The sequence below is a fragment of the Canis aureus genome, chromosome 4, assembly GCF_053574225.1.
Source record: "Canis aureus isolate CA01 chromosome 4, VMU_Caureus_v.1.0, whole genome shotgun sequence".
Lineage (NCBI taxonomy): Eukaryota > Metazoa > Chordata > Mammalia > Carnivora > Canidae > Canis > Canis aureus.
Genome location: NC_135614.1, coordinates 74,833,833 through 74,851,358, shown reverse-complemented (window position 1 = coordinate 74,851,358; position 17,526 = coordinate 74,833,833). Strand labels below are relative to the sequence as shown.

General features: G+C 39.9%; 1 protein-coding gene across 9 annotated transcripts in view; it reads left to right on the top strand.

The window, feature by feature from the left end:
* The window catches only part of LOC144313014 (uncharacterized), a 146,267-nt gene that overhangs the window by 113,144 nt on the left and 15,597 nt on the right, over window positions 1-17,526 (top strand). For all 9 annotated transcript variants that reach the window (XR_013378660.1, XR_013378667.1, XR_013378670.1 and 6 more), the window contains one exon: window positions 5,756-5,899. The gene's annotated coding sequence lies outside the window, so the exon portion shown is untranslated. The remainder of the gene's footprint in view (window positions 1-5,755; window positions 5,900-17,526) is intronic.

Sequence of the window (17,526 nt, the reverse complement as noted above, 5' to 3'; positions counted from 1 at the left end):
GTAGAGGTGCCTGAGAGGTTCAGTTGGTCAATAGCAAACTCTTGATTTCAGCTCAGGTCATGATCTCAGGGTCAGGAGATGAAGCCCATCCTGGGGCCCCAAGCTCAGTCTGGTTAAGATTCTCTCTCTCCCTCTACCCTCCCCCTGCTTGTGCAAGCTCACTCTCTTGCTCTCTTTCTCTCTCAAAGAAATAAGTAAATAAATAAGCCTTTAAAAAAAGAAAAAGAACTGGTGTAGCTCCAGGTGTGTTCTGAAGATACCTTCAGGATTCAGTTTCTCTGGATCTCTCAGCTCCTTTGTGGGCAGGCTTCATCATGTGGCTGGTTGGAGGCCACCCTCCTTCTATCCAAGTCCTGCATGAAAGACCCGCCTCACCTTCTATCACCTTGTACTCCTAGGATCTCAGAAAAAGATGTTTAATTCCATTTGCTTGAGTTTGATTGTACTGACTTTGTGTTCTTGAGCTCACTGTGTTTCCCCAAGATCCTATGCTCTACCCTGTATTGGGAGTGGACCCCCAGGAAGCACAAGGGCTGAGATGGGAGCAGTAGATCCTTGAATGAGATTCAGGTGCTATTGCTGAAGATGCAATCCATGAAAGACAGGCCCAGAAGCAAAATGGGCCAGGCTTTTCCTACTGTTCTCATCAAAGGCAGAAACTATGGCTCATTGTTTTAATAGTTTAATAACATTTTATGGCATAGAATTATTATAGTTTATTTTTTCTTTAGAGAGAGAGCATGCAAATGGCAGGGAGGGGCAGAAGGAGAGAGAAGAAGAGAGAGACTCCCAGCAGGCTCCATGCCCAGTGAAGAGCCCTGCATGAGGCTCCAATCCTGAGATCATGACCTAAGCTGAAATCAAGAAACCGACATTTAGCTGCCACCCAGGCACCCCAGAACTATCATAATTTTTAAAGCTACTAATGGACATTCAGAATTTTTCTTATTTATTTTCTATACCACAAAAAAATGCTGCAGTAAACTTTCTTATGTACTGCTACTTTTATTTTTAGATGTTGCATTTTGAAAGTAGGTTTTCTTCATTAATGGCTATGGTTATAAATATACATATATGCATATTCTTTTCATAATTTGCTAAAATCGGCAGATATTTTTTTCAAAAAGACTGTGACAATTCAGACTTACAGTATTTGAGTGTGCCCATTTCCCTACATATACATGAGAACTGGATATTTTTGCTCTTTTAATTTTTTTTCTTAAAGATTCATTTTAGAGAAGGAGGGAGGGGCAGAAAGGAAGAGTGACAAGGAGACTCTGCACTGAGCATGGAGCCTCACACGAGGCCTGGTCCCACAACCCATGAGATTAGAGTTGGTTGCACAACCAACTAAGCCATCCAGGCACCCTAGTTTCTGAAATTTTAGTCATTTGGCAAATTTCTTTTTTTTTTTTTAAAGATTTTGTTTACTTAGTAAATACATATATAGAGTACAGGTAGGTGGAGCAGTAGGCAGAGGGAAAGGGAGAAGCAGGCTCCCTGCTGAGCAGATCTGGGTTTGATCCCAACATCCAGGCACTTAGCCAACTGAGTCACCCAGGCGCCCCAAGTTTTGCAAATTTCTTATCGGGTTGTTTGTCTCCTTACTGAGGTATAAGCATTATTTATATGTTCTGAATACAATTCATTTCTTAAATGCATGTGTTATGAATTGTAGCTTGCAGTTTCATTTTTGTCTTACCAGTGGTTTTCTGCAAGCAAAAAACTCTTAAGTTGTAATCAAATCCAATTTATCATCTTTTTTCTTTTATGTTGAGGAATATTTGCATCTTGTCTAATAACTTTTTGTTAAGCTCAGAATTATGCAAATGTTCTCCTACTTATTTTCTAGGAGTTTTATAGCTTTAGTTTGCATTTTAAACTGATCCTCCTTGAACTATTTTTGCATATTATGTGCAGTAAATTTTGCGGTAACTAGCTCTGTATGCTCTTGTGCCTGACCTGGTCCAAAAATTTGCCCCATACATCAGTCCCTCCAGAACTAATTGCCACTTTGTTTTGGTCTTTACATCCACACCTCCGTCCCCCTTTGGGAACAGGTGTGTAGAGATGAATCTCTGCCCAGGCCCAGTTCTCACTGTGCACTTGCTGGAGCTGATTGCTCAGCTACGGATACTGCCCACTCCATGATTCCTTCAATAACTTGTCTACTTGCCCCTGAACAGCTCCTGCTCTGCATGTCCATGTTTTTGCTGCTCATTCCAGTGCTGCACTAACCCCCTTCTCCCTTGTCCTCTTCTTCAATGGCACTGAACACCCGCAAAGCACCTGCACACCGTCTTTCCACCTACATAAAGTCATCGCTGCCTCAGACGAGCTGTCCAGTTCCAAGTCTGGCAGATCCCACTCTGTGGCAGTTGGACAATCCAATTAGATCATGCTCAGCCATGTCTGGGGTTGTGACACCTTTCCGTTCAGCAGCTGTATGGTCACCACTTCTTAGCGGCAGAGATCATGTCTTATGCATTTCTATGCATCTCTTGACTTCCCTGTGTTAGCTGATGTTATGTGTTAACTTGACTGGATCATGGGTTAGCCAGATATAGGAGTAACCATTATTTCTGGATGTGTCTCTGAGGGCGTTTCTGCATGAGATTAACATTGCTCAGTAAAGTAAAACAGACTGTCCTTGCCAGTCAGGGTGGGCATCATTTAAGCCCTTGAGGGCCTGAGCAGAACAGAGAGGCAAAGGAAGGAAGGATGTACCCTCTCTCCCAGACTGTTTGAGGTGGGACATTGGTCTCCCCTTTCGACTGGGACTTTCATCACTGGTGCTCCTGGTTCAACAGCAAAGACACATGCGCATATTACACACACACAGTCGCATACACGTCACTCTAGGAACTACTCCCACTGTTTCTATTGCCTCTCCCTCTCTCTCCTGCCCCCAACTAGTGGAGAAACAAACACTTTAGAAAAAATATGAATTTGAAGCTGAAGTTTTATGGGAATTTTTAAAGTCATAATATTTTGCAGAGCCTTGTTGAAATGGACGGTATAAAGAAGAGTCAAATCTGTGATATAGATGCATTTTCAAAGTGAGGTACATATCCAGTTGCTCAAGGGCTGATTTGGTTTGTGTACAATCTATTTTCTTTCAGACAGTAGGTTTATGAGCCCATGTTGAGACTCTGGTCAATTTAGAAATTTAAGTGCTGCTCAGACTCGCTGTCTTTGACCAGGGCAAGGCAGCCTGCATGTCTTTGTTCTCAAAGGGCAGGACATTGCATTACATTCATTATCCCAAAGCTAGATGGCAGAGGTTATAAAAAAAATACATTTTGCAAGAAAGGTTCCAAGTCATTTGACTCTGTGAATTATCTACACACTTTGCTTAGGGAGGGTACATATTTTGCCCCCACAAAACAGATTGCTTTCAAATTTCTGACTCTCTTTGGGGGGGTTATTTTTATTTGTTTATATGTTTGCCTGTTTTCTTTAAAGATTTTATTTATTTGAGAGTGAGAGAGAGAGCATGCACACAAGCAAGGGAGCAGCAGGCAGAGGGAGGGGGAGAAGCAGGCTCCTCATGGACTGGGGAGCCTGATGTGGGAGTGATCCCAGGACCCCAGGATCATGACCTGAGCAGAAGGCAGATGCTCAACCAACTGAGCCACTCAGATGCTCAACCAACTGAGCCACTCACACTCAAACAATAAATGTTTGCCTGTTTAATTATTGAATAGCTATCAAATTCACATAGGTCAAACATTTAAAAGCATACCCACAAATAACTCTTCCATCTCAGAGCTCCATCTACCCATCCCCACCAAAGATAAAACAGCCAAGCATTATTGTTACTTTCTCGTGTACCCTTCCTGAGGCTTTCTATGTGTATGCAAATGAATTTGAGCTTGTATTCTAATTCCCACTAATTTTAAAGAGAAAAGGAGCTAGACTTGGGGCAACCACCATTGCCTGCTAGCCCAGAACTTTCCTGGTTTTAGGGTTTTAGCACTGATGGTCTCATGTCTTGGGAAACTTCTTATCCCTGGACAAACCAGTATGATTGGCCATTCTAGATCATCTGTCTGGCACTAATATATTTTGGAAATGTTTTCATATCTGTACCAAGATCTTTCTCTCTTTTTTTTATAGTAGATGTATAATTTTGGGATGTATCACTACTGTAGTTCAGCCGTCCTCTGTTGATGGTTATTGAGGTTTTGTTTTTGTTTTTCCTGATCATGTGTCTACAGAAAACCTGAAGAATCATACAAACATAAAACCAAAGATAAAAGACCATCTATAGCCTCACCTCTCAGAAGTGGTCATTTAAAAAAAAAAAAAAAAAGCCAAAAAAAAAAAAAAAGCGCCAAACTGGTATATATTATCTTCCAGTCTTTTTTCTATGTATTTGTTCACCAGTCATTGGTTGACTTGTTCTTTGAGGTAGGGGTTTCACAGTGAAGAACACGGCTACACAATTGCATATTATATCCCATGTGTTGGGTGGGGCGGGCAGAGAGCTATAAACAATACACATTTAAACAAAAAAGACAAGGAAATTTTAGATGTTAACAAGTGATGGGAACAAGATGAAATGAGCTGCTGGCCCCTGGTGGTAGAGGTGAGGGGCAGTCCTTTGCCTTCACTGGTGGGCTCCGGAAGACACACACACACACACACACACACACACACACACACTTGCAAATGAAGCACGTTACTGAATGTTTATTTAGAATGAAAAAGGAAAATACAGCCATAAATACCACAAACATCACAAAATCAGAAATATTCACTGCATTTTTTTTATTAATTAGCTGTCTGAAATACTCTCCGTATTACCTTTTCTCCTTCATTTTTCTCTCCTACACACTCTTTGATTACTTCTTTCTATAATGTTTTCTATCATATGATTAGATTTTAAAATATCATCTATAGGGGCTCCCTGGGTGGCTCAGCGGTTTAGCGCCCACCTTCAGCCCAGGGCAGGATCCTAGAGACTCGGGATTGAGTCCCATGTTAGGCTCCTGGCATGGAGCCTGCTTCTCCCTCCTCCTGGGTCTCTGCCTCTCTCTCTCTCTCTCTCTCTCTCTGTGTCTATCATAATAGATAAATAAATCTTTAAAAAAAAAAGAAAAAATCATAGGAGTTAAAAGTTCATTTACAGTACTGTAAAAAATCTACATATAAGTGAACCTGCTCAGTTCAAACTCATATGCAAAGGTCAGCTGTGGTGCTACCTTTCCTCCTTTTTGTTCTATTTACATGGTATTTAGGTAATTGTGGTAACTCATTTATGCTTAACAAAAACAGCCAGTGGGATCATTTAGACCATTTGAACCTACCTACCTATTCAGTAATCAATTCAATGATTTGAGCAATCATTTTTAAAATTATTAAATTGTGTTGAACACTAAAGTTTTATTCTGTAATTCCAGATCATTACATTGTAATGATAGCATTGAACCATCTGAAGGAAATACAAATGTGTGTGTGTGTGTGTGTGTGTGTGTGTACACATGTATAGCTGAAGGTGGAAGCTTATCCGTGATAGAGCAAGAAATACACAGTTGTGCCTTAAAAATACCATAGATACCAAAAATACCATAGTATGTTTAATACCAATTAAACATAGACTGCAACTATCTATGCAGTCTAGTCAACTGCAAACCAAAGCTTCCTTCAGAATTTGCTTCAGGGCTATTTATTGACCGTATCTTCCTTGTTGAGTGGTGGGGCCTTCCAGGATCTAGTGCCCCCAACTTACTGAGGACTTCCTGCTTTCCAGGTTTGACGAGTCTCTGTGGCAGACCTTAGACCTCACAGGTAGAAACCTGCACCCAGATGTGATTGGCCGGTTGCTGTCTCGAGGAGTAGTTGCCTTCCGCTGCCCACGATGATTTATGGATCAACCATTGGTTGAACATTTCAGGTAAAAAAAAAACAAACAAACAGAAAAGACTTTCTAAGTCTTCAGGTAGAAACAGATCAAAGAGAAGCCCGGGTGGCTCAGCAGTTTAGTGCTGCCTTTGGCCCAGGGCGTGATCCCGGAGACCTGGGATCGAGCCCCACGTCAGGCTCCCTGCATGGAGCCTGCTTCTCCCTCTACCTGTGTCTCTGCCTCTCTCTCTCAATCTGTGTCTCTCATGAATACATGAATAAAATCTTAAAAAAAAAATATCTTCTATAGAGAAGAGAAAGATAGCTTAGTTTCTTCTGGCACAATCCATAGCAATTGTTCTTTACTGTTATTTCAGGCGCACAGCACTTGATTGGCATGTGATACGAATGTCAAATTTCAGGAAGCCTCTGTTACATGAGCTGTAAGATTTCAGGGCACTTCACATTGGCTTTCGTATTAGACTCTTGTGAATTGATGACAGTTATTAAGCAGTTTCTCGTCAATGTCCTCGTTGCAGGGGCATATTATGAGTTTTATGTTATCTTCATCCAAGACAGTATTTCATGTCAGATCAGCAAGCCCTTTAAATAAATAAACACAATGAATGATTACTTTATGATGGCACACTCTGCATTATTGAGTATATTCCTTACAGGAAAACATTTCCTCTTCGACCTGGCACTGCATTTAGGCATTGTGTCTTATTTATTTTTAAACTTTATACTACTTAGATCTGGGCATATTTTTTATAAGCAGCACATATCGGAATTTTTAAAACATAAAGGATAACTTTTGCTCTTTGGCAGCACAGTGTACTCACGCAGGCATATGGTTAAATAGAAACAATTGGTGTTACTCTGTTCTACTTCTCTTTGTTTTTCTTTTGCTTGTATTATGATACATTTGTTCCTTTTTAATTTTGTGTGGCAGTATGGATGCAAAACAACTATTTTTTTATCCTCTTGTAGTTGCCCTTAATTTTGCAAGTGCAGGGTTAAACCAAGCTTCTATTTCTATAATTCTCAATAGACAGTAACTTTGCATTTTTTCTTTATAAGCAACAAGGAGTTTGGCATGGATTTCCTTTGCTGTGTTTTCTCTACCCTTCTTCACTCTCTAGTGTTACAGATTGTATCTGGAGCTGTCAATCAGCTTACCCTCTGCATTTTTTATTTTTTCACCATCATATCTCCTTTGGTTGTGGCTACTTGCACTGGGTGACACAAGCAGCCTGCGGCTCTGTCTGTGGCCACTGACATCCTTCAGACCTTCCTCCTGCAGTGTTCTCCTGCTAACATCCACTTACATCTGTACCCCGAAGCTGCCAAGGAGCTCTGTTTAGCCTCCAGGCTGGAAGTGAGGCCCAATAACCCACTCCTGTAGCTCTCAACCAATGACTAGTGGACATTGAGGGGTAAGTGTCCCTGAACTCTCATCCCTTGGGTGTGGTGACTCTGGGGCATGCATTTTGCACAGTTTGTCAAAACTTCCCTGTGGGATTCAGCTCTAGTAATCCTCATTGTAACTGGCTTGACAGTGGACCCAGTATTGGTTGCCTTCCTTTTCTCTTGTTCTTTTACCTGTTTCCTGACATTCCAAATAAAACACTTGCTCTGAAATCCGTGCCTCAGGGTCTATTTCTGGTGGAATTCAAATCTAAACACAGATATGGAAAAAATTATTTATAGTTTATACGTTTAATTTTAATACTTGCTGGGATACTTTAAATAAAACAATTTTTCATATTCTTGGTATCTTGATTTTGATTTCATAGCCAGATAGAGCACATTTCAAATAGTTCTCCTCAATGCCCTCAAAGAATATATGGCTGGTGTATGATTTTGTTACTTGAGCATATATATATGAATGGGTTTCTCTTGTTTTAGTAGACAATGATTTGACCAGGGATAGAGCCCCCACATTTCACCACTATTGTCCACAAACCATGTTCTGGAATAGTCTTCTGTTTTTTTGTTGTTTTTTTTTTTTAAGATTCCATCTATTTATTCATGAGAGACAAGAGAGAGAGAGGCAGAGACACAGGCAGAGGGAGGAGCAGGCCCCATGTGTGGGACTCGATCCCGGGTCTCCAGGGTCACACCCTGGGCTGAAGGCTGCGCTAAACCGCTGAGCCACCCGGGCTGCCCAGTCTTCTGTCTTTTAACATTGATGATCATCTAAGTAAGGTCCAGAAGGTTTTTGTTTCTTTGTTGAAACATTTAAGAAAATTTATATTTTTTTGCATCTGGATAAGTATAGGATTTTTCTTTACCCTTAAAATAAAATATTTCCAGTGTATTTCACTTTGTATAGAACTCTGTGACCTTCTTTTTTTTTCAATCTTAAAAAGTTTTTTTACATGGACAGTGAAGTTCATAGTAACTTCTATGCCTCTCTCTTTCCCCCTTGATTCTGTAATTCTTTCTTGTGGGGAGGCTAGTTATGTTTACTTCGACCTTAGTGAAAATTTGAGAGATCTTTCAGGACTGGCTGATTTGCCACAGGGCTGGCTACATGGTGGTTGTAACTACCACATATGACCATGCGGTTGCACTGGGCCTACTCTGAGAAGTGCCCCATGAATAGGATTTAAGGCTGCATCTGGATATTCTTAATAATTTTACCCGTGAATTTGTGTTTTGTAAGTGAAGTCCAATGGATCAATGGAGCATGTGCAAGTTACTTGAAGCCTCAGCTTGCTCATGGTCCTGCATCTTATGGCCTTCCCTGAGATCACTGTGGCGCTCCTCCCATGGGATCCTGGGCCTCCAGGTCAGGGGAGGTGGGTTGGGCACAAGTGCTTTATGTGCTGTGTCGTAAGACAGGGCTCTGGGCACCTGTGAGGATCTGGGGTTGCCCCACGATAGTCCTGTGCCTGAGCAAGCACAACATTAACAGCAATACAAAAGTACTATGACAGGTAAGGACAGAAAACTGCAGGAGAAAGGAAAATACATTCTGTCCTTCTGTTTTGTTTTGTTTTGTTTTTTTAAAATTAATTTTTTTTTTTTTTTTTTTGACAAGAAGTCCTCTGTTTTCATTTTGCACTGGGTCCTGCAAGTTATGCTGGTAAGGCCATCAGAGAGTCACAGAAGCTGTCCCTCTAACCCTAAATCAATCCCTACAGAAAATGTTCTCTGGAACATACCCACTGACTGTGTGTTGCCCTGTACCCCCTCACTCTGCATCATATTCTGTTACACATTTGACCTGCCTGCTGCTTCTAATAACTTTGTTTGTTGCTTGTGTGCGATTTCCTGAATTGCATATTTTCTTCCTTTTCTGTTCGTGTCTCCATCTGCTGTCATGTGTCTCTGTGCAAAAGGCACTCTCATTGGCCAAAGAGGAAAGGAATAGATAATGGAACGAGTGAAGGAACAACTGAAAGTAGCAGGCATGTTCTCATTGTCACTGGTATCAGTTTTGGCATGTTCTCCATCCGGTGGCAGTGTTATGGTCGCTTTCTCAGGGGCTGTTTATTTAGTAAGCCTTCAAAAAGGGTCTTGAAAAAGAAATCGGCATCCTTGACCATGGATTATTTCTGCAGAAAAGGATTCATCTATTAAGATTTTGATTAAGCCTTCTTCTTTCCCCAGCACCATATTCTGATATGACAGTTTTCCAGACTTTCTGTTAAACACTTTAAGTCAGTAAATCCTTAGTCACTTTTTTTTTTTCACTTTACATTGGTGGCCCTCTATAGTTCATAATTATTATGCATGGTGTTTTGCAGTCTCAAATCAAAAGTATTTGGTTTTGCCTTCGCAAAAGTGTCTGTTACCACAGTGTCCCTAGAGTTTTGTAAGGTTCCCCCTTAAAGATATGCACCCATATTTAATAGATACATAGCTTTACCACATATGAATATCTGGGAAATGGCCAGTTAATTTGTCCAATGAGAACCTGGGTGTGTAAATTCAAAGACAGTTGGGGTAAATTTTCTAACTTTGCTTTCAATTTTATTCCCAAATAATATGACTTTCCTTGTGGGTAAGTGATCTACAGCTTATTTTCCTATTATAAATTAAAAAGAAACTTGGTTCATTTAGCTGAATGGGTATATTCATGATCCGTTAACACTATGACCGAACTTTCACTCGATGCCATTTTCATGTGCAGCTTCAAATGGGCCGGCCATTTGAAATCAAGCTACTCTCACTCCTTTACATAATTGCTGAAGCAATATAACACATTATTATCAGAGAAGCTCTCATGCTAAGTGGATTTTAATATATTTGTGTATTATCTATGAAAGAGGGCAGGGAGGTGACCAGGAAAGTGATCTGAGTATCTACATTTATTCTGACTGAATTTGATAGTATTATTATGGCTTATTTCAAATTTTTTTTCCCAGTGGAATTTTCAGTGCCTCAGAACTGCAAGACGCATAGCATAGTGGCACAGGAGAAGATCTTTGTGATGGAAGGATCTGGGTAAAACTCATTTATGTTTATTAAACATTTGTCTAGTGCCTCAAAATATTTTAAGAAATCATTACACAATCATCCAGTAGTATCAACAGTAATTTATAAGAAACATCTCTGACCCTTTACAAGATTTCACTGCCTAGCAAGGAAGACAAAAACACATCAATAGATCATTTTAACTCAATGTTGTAAGTACAATGACAGAAATGCACATTCTGTGCCACCAGAATTCAAAGGATATTTTAAAATTGCTACCGGGGTTTTCTTCCCAAAGCACAAATTTGATCTTAAAATCCTTCCGTGGTTACCACCTGCTTACAGCAAGGGTTCACAAACACAAATGCCTGTGGAAGTCCAGCAGGTACAAACATTTATGACATAGATAGGTGTCATACAATAGGGAGTGGTGGAGAGTTAGGAAATTGTGGTGGCTGGCAGAGGACATGCATAGACCAAAGGGTCAGTTGCTACTTACCTCTAGCCATTTGTGGTCAAATGAGGCCTAATGTGGTCAAGTCATCTCTGTTAGTTCTTTATTCCTCCCCTCCCCCCCAAGAGAAGCTGGAAGCCTAGAATTTTATGTTAGGTCTCATAATTTTTAAAATGTTTTTAATTTTGTAATTTAAATTATAAGCCAACCAAAACCTCAAACACACACATGGACATACACTGTGAGAACTAACTGAAACACATCTGCAGGCCTCTAGTTTGTGCACTTTGGCTTATAAGAGACTCAAAACTTTTCAGGAATGCACCCAAGACTTTGCATAATCTGGAAAGTGATTTACTTTCCCCTTTAAACTCTAGGTCACTCTACACGGAGTACACTGTAGGTTTGGGAACAGACTTTTTACACTCATGCCAAATGTCCTTGATTTCTGTCTACAATGCTCTTCTGCCTTCCTTTCATAAGGGTGAAAATCCATTCCCCTTTGTAGGCCCAACTTATGTGCCAACCACATGTAGGTCTCCCTTGAATGCTCAAGGTGTAACTAACTTCTCTTTGTTATCCTGGAACATTTTGTTCCCACTACCAGTAGGATGCTTGTATCCAGTTCAAAATCCCACCAGTTATGTGTTTGTTTTTTTTTTTCCTCTGATTTAAAATTCTTTCTCTCTCTCCAGTGGATTTTATGTTCCTTTCGTTAAAGTTTGGTATACATTTTTTATTATGTTCCTTTCATTAAAGGTTAGTATATATTTTTAAAGGTTTGTAATATTTTTATGCAGAATTCAAAGTGAGTGGCATTAAGTTTGAGTTGTGTTATCTCTGTCCACTCTGTGGCTACAATCTATTCTTTTCCCCTGAGTGTTGATACTCTGTATCATCCTGGCAGCATTTTTATTAGTTTTTTATTGCTGCTATAACAAATTACCTCAAACTTCATGGCTTAAAAACCCCACCAACTTATTATTTTTTAAGTTAGAAGTTCCACTTTTTTTTTTTTTTTTTAATGGGCTAAAAATAAAGGTGTCAGTAGGGCCACATTCTTCTGGAAGCTCTAAGGTAGGCTGTGTACAGCTGCCAGGGGCTCCCTGCTTTCTTGAATCATAGGTTCCTTTTTCTTTTGTTCGGAGTCAGCAAGGGTGGTTTAGGTAGTTCTCACAAAACTGCTAACTTCCTTTTTTACCTTCCTTTTCCACTTTTATGAGCTTCTGTGATTGCATTTGGCCCACCCAAATAATCCAGGATAATCTCTATTTTAATGTCAGCTGATTAACAATTAAGATTCCATCTGCATCCTTCATTACCCTTTGCCACATACCTAACATTTTCACAGATTCCCGAGAGGAGAACATAGACAACGTTGAGGGGCCTTTATTCTGCTTACCACATCCTCAAATGGGAAAGTATTTTAACATCATGAAAGTACATTAAAAAAAAAAATAGCAACTCTCAACAGCTGGTCTTTATAAACCTAAATCCATAAGCTAAGGAAAAAAATCCCTGTTTTCCCAATTGACTTTTGCTGGGCCTTTCAACTAGGCATATATAGGAAAAAAACCCTACAGATCTATGCATGCATCTTTGAGACCAAATATATTTTGGCTCAAAAATATCAACTTACATGATAATACCTATTTTTAAAACATTCTTCATTTCCCCCTTTTAACGGCAACCAAATAACTTTCTTCTATAAACCTATAGGTATAAAAATTCGGTCAAAATATAAAGACTTTTATTGAATACAGTATTAATCTACAAAATGAAATATGACATGTAAACCATTTTCCTGTGTTTTAAGGAAATATCACTGTCCTCAATGATTATTAGGGTTTTTCACATGGTGAATCCATACACCAAAGGCTTCAGGCCATGGTATACCTAATGCTATAATAACTTGTCTATATCTGAATGGAGTTCGTTCAATCCTTTGACCAATTCTGTGAGACTGTGCTTTAATCATCAATAGCTGATGGCATATAGTTCTTTCCAGGCTGTGTTTTGCGTGCCTTTGGTAGGCAAATTAACTTGAGGCATTTCTATTAAAAAACTGGAGCAAAAGTTATATGAATCTAGCCAAACCGTGACACTAAGGCATTAACTTAGGCTCTAGAGGCTGCCATTGACTAAAACAGGCCAGCTACTTTGAGCCAATGGAGCTGGAAAGGACGGTCATATCAAAGTTTCTATCTTCCATCTACAGTTTGATTGTTTCTGGTAGAAATAAGTTTCATGGATCCTGCAGAGATTCAGATAATGTCCAGGCCACAGACTGCATTTCTGTCAACTGACGTAACTGAATGGAAGCTTCCAAAAGGCTAGTGAACAGTCTTCCAACTGACGATGTATTTTCAAGGTCTAAAGGGATCCCATTAGAACATATCATTTTGATGCCAGCCTAACAAAACAAAGCAGCAGATAAAGTGCTGCAAGCATGATAAAAACCCAGATTTAGAAGGATTAAAAAACCTTGTATTAGCAGTTTTCCTTGACTCTGGTTATTGAGGTCATGTGTGGATTTGGCATCATTATTTACATTTTTCAAACAAACAAGAATGTGGGTAGGTTCAGAAGTCTCAGAACTTTGGATTGCTCTGACCCACAAGATTTATGATTTTTTTTTAAAAGTTAAAAGCCTCAAATTCTTTAAGAAGGTCAATCTTTTTAAAATAACTATAAGTAAACTTTTAAAAGTAACTATAATATTTTTAAAGTAACTATAGAATCCAACTAGAGAGAAAAAAATGTCCATAGCTCAGGCACATGAACTTCCCACCAAATGCAAGTCTCCTTGGGGCAGATCTCACAGACACAACAAACTACAAAAGAATAAACAGCAAATGAAAAAATGGGAGCATTTGGACCCTGAGAACTAAAAAGATCTAAACATAAAGATTTAAATGTTTAACAGGGTGAAGGAAGGAATAGAACAAACAGGTAAGAAGAAGCTCTGGGAAAAGCAAATTCAGATTTTATAAAGGATTAATTAGAAATTCTGGAAATAAAAGTATCATCGCTAGATTAAAATAAAATCAAAACTCAATGAGCATGCTAAATAGTAAATCGACACAGGTGACAATGAAATTGGACAGATTTAAGAAAAGCGCCCAGAATGTAGCATAAAAAGTAATAAGTGGAAAATAGGAAAGGTCCAGAGCCATGTAGTACAGCTGATCTGATGAGCACCACTCAGAAGTCCAATGGGCAAAAGTAGAAAGAGGAGGGGACAGCTGGCAAACAGCGGAACCAACAGGTCGTGCCCCGGGGTATGGGATTTTATGCCTAAATGCTTGATCTCGTCCTTATTCCTTTCTGCTGCTTCTCTCTGTGCTCTGGTGACTGCATTCATTCCCACGGCTGTAGCTCCGATCACTACAGTGGCGGCTCAAGAATTTATACCCTTAATTCAGTCCTCACTTTTGAATTCCAGACTCATATATCCACTTAATTATATCACTTACATATTTCACATGTATCCAAAAATGAGCTTGATGAAACTTGAAAGTTTTATCTTTCCTAAACCAATGTTTTCCACATCAGCTAAGCCTCCAGACGTAAAAGTGAGACAAATTTCTTATATGGTTGATATGAAAGAAAGCTTTCATTTTTAAGACCAGCTTCCCATGTATATATTTAAATTCTTTAGAATTATGCTATTGAGCCCTTCTCTGCTCTCTTGTCGCAAGAAGCAAACTCTTGCTGTTCTTCTGGGCCTCTTTTAGACTTGACTCTGACACCTATTATCATGTGCTATTGGGTTAATTTACTATCTTTGGACTTCAATTTTCTCATCTAAAAATGAAGGAGGTTGGACTCAGTCAGCGACCTTCAATGTGTTGCTACTGCATTTTTGGCTCTGTTAAAAATAAAACTTGTAAAATGGGGATATCTCCTACAGAATTCAACCCCTAGGGTCTCTTTAAAGAGTAAACAAGATGGGATCCCTGGGTGGCGCAGCGGTTTGGCGCCTGCCTTTGGCCCAGGGCCTGATCCTGGAGACCTGAGATCAAATCCCACGTCGGGCTCCTGGTGCATGGAGCCTGCTTCTCCCTCTGCCTATGTCTCTGCCTTTCTCTCTCTCTGTGACTCTCATAAATAAGTAAAAAATTAAAAAAAAAAGTAAACGAGATGACAAACAAGACATTCTTCTGCTTGGCACACAGGAATTGCTTGATAACGTTAAGACCACTAAGTTCAGCTTGCTTTTCCACAGCGCCCTCAGCATTATCATCCTACACCTTCCACGCCTTCTCTCATATTCTAGACAAGTGTTTTGCCACCTGAAGTTCAATGAGCAACAGTATCTTTGGGGCTTGTGGGCCAGGGGAGAGACAGGAGCACCTGTTAACCCCGGGCATTTCTCATCAACTTTTCTGATCTCTGCGGAGTCTCTCTGTGCCCTGTGCTCCGCTCCAGCTGCTGCTGCTCTGGGATCTTGTGAATTTGCCTCGGTAGGGAACCTGCACCCGCACCCCCCTTTGTACACCCAGGTAACACATACACACTCCACTTTCTTTCCCTGAGCTTCATTAATGCAAAGCAATCGGAGGAAGCTGACTTTTATTGAAGATTCAGGCTAATGGAGGGAAATTACTGCATCTGATAGTACAGCACAGGCGGTCATTTAAATGGAATATTAACAGTGTTCTAAAATCCATAGCCTTTCTCTGCCACTGAGAATTTCACCTAGGCTCTGATCTCAAAGTCATCTTCCCAGAACGTTCTCTCCCTCACCACCTTAGCCTTCCACAATCCTCAGATTTCCAGTATTTCTCATGAAGATCAGTTTCATTTTTTACCCCCCACACCCCACCCAAAGTGGGCTCTGATGCTCTGCTAAGCAAGGATCAAGTACTTTGACGGTCTGCAGCACACAACACAGGCAGAGGCTTTGGAATCAGTTTCTCCTTCAACCTGGTCATGTATTTTAGGCTGTGCTTCCATCCCTGGAAACAGGTGAAGGGAAAGAAGGAAATATAAAGATATAAAAGCAGTATATTTTCTCCCTCTGTTTAGAGAGAGACTCCAGGTATATGATCTTCTTTTTTCCTTTCCAAAGTAAATGTTATCTTTGCAGTTTTCATTATAACCATCCTAAACCTTGCTGTTACCCAATATTTAAAACAGATTAATAGCCTGCTGTTTTTCCAAAGCAAAGGTTGGAGAACCTGCAGCTCCACATACTGACAGCCCCAGGCCGCCCTGGAGGTATCTCAGCATGAACCCCAGGGCAGCTCTCAAACTCTGTGTAGAAGGATCTTTAAAAAAACCCCAAAACAGAAACCATCCAACTTCTTAAGGAATGACCATTTCTGAAATGAAATAGAGTAAGAGACCAGAAAATAAAGTTAGAATAAAAGATATAACAATTTAATCCCCGATTTTTTTTTTTTTTTATGAGATGCAACAGATGTAGAATAACTGTCAGCTTGATATAAAAGTCTAAATACCTACTCTTTTGGGCAGCCCGGGTGGCTCATTGGTTTAGCGCCGCCTTCAGCCCAGGGCATGATCCTGGACACCTGGGATCGAGTCCTGGGTCGGGCTCCCTACATGGAGCCTGCTTCTCCCTCTGCCTGTGTCTCTGCCTCTCTCTCTCTCTCTCTCTCTCTCTGTCTCATAAATAGATAAATAAAATCTTTTTTAAAAAAATGCCTACTCTTCAGTGCTTATCTTGCTGCAGATCCATTAACCAACAGTTCATGGTATCAGCTGATTTCTAATACTCAGTTCAGAAACTGTAAAATTTTCCTATGAAAATCTTAACTCTACGGGTCTGACCTGCATGAACAGTACCACACTAGATGTGTGGAACACATAGCAATTCCAAAGGAAATTTAGTTGTGAGACATCCTTTCCAGCCTGTAAAGTTTTCCCTGTTTCATTTCCCACTCAGCAGGCTGTCCCCACAGTGATATGTGTGGTGGCTCATGGATGCTAGCAGACATCCTGTAAATCCTTATGAAAACGGTTTATTTTCCTGAGCATGTTGGGTTTGGTTGAATTTACTCTGGGTCCTGAGGCTAAGATCCTGTGATAATTTAGCATAGCTGGACTTGTTTTATAAAATTTAGTTGTTTTTCACTTTTTTATTTCTCAAAAAGTTGAGTAATTTAAAAATAACACGTAGTACTATTAAAAACAGACGGGAAGATGCTAAAGTTATTTTTCATGTGTCGTTTTGTACCCCCCCCAAAAATAATCTCTTTGTAATAACTTGAAACAAGAGGGTGCCCTCAATCCGTTAGAGTTCTGGCATTTAACAGTGTCAAGAGCTTGCTTTCTTCTTTCTTTCTTTCTTTCTTTCTTTCTTTCTTTCTTTCTTTCTTTCTTTCTTTCTTTCTTCTTTCTTTCTTCTTTTTTTTTAGAGCTTTCTTTTCGATATAAGTGCTTACATCTGTCAGTGGTGGGGCATAGGATGGGAGGTGTAGGGAAGTGTCTTGACACGTCTGTTCATGAGTGGGGATTCAATTCAGCTACGAGTCTGTAGAGACTTTTCCTGAGCTACCAGCATTCCTTTCAAACTTTACCTCTTCCCTGTTCTTCCATTTCTACTCTCAAATCTCTTGCCAGTAGAAAAACTGGAAAGAGGGAAGAGAGAGAAGTGATTCAATTAAGTAGAAACCCCGACATGTGTCAATTCTTTTTTATTTCCCTCTCCGAATTCACCTCAGATTCAATTCCACTATCTAAATCTAAGTTTTCATCCCCAAACCGGATTTGGAGGCAGGTAGTTCTTCTTGATGAACAATTTTTAGAGTTATGATGGTCACCTGAAACAAGAA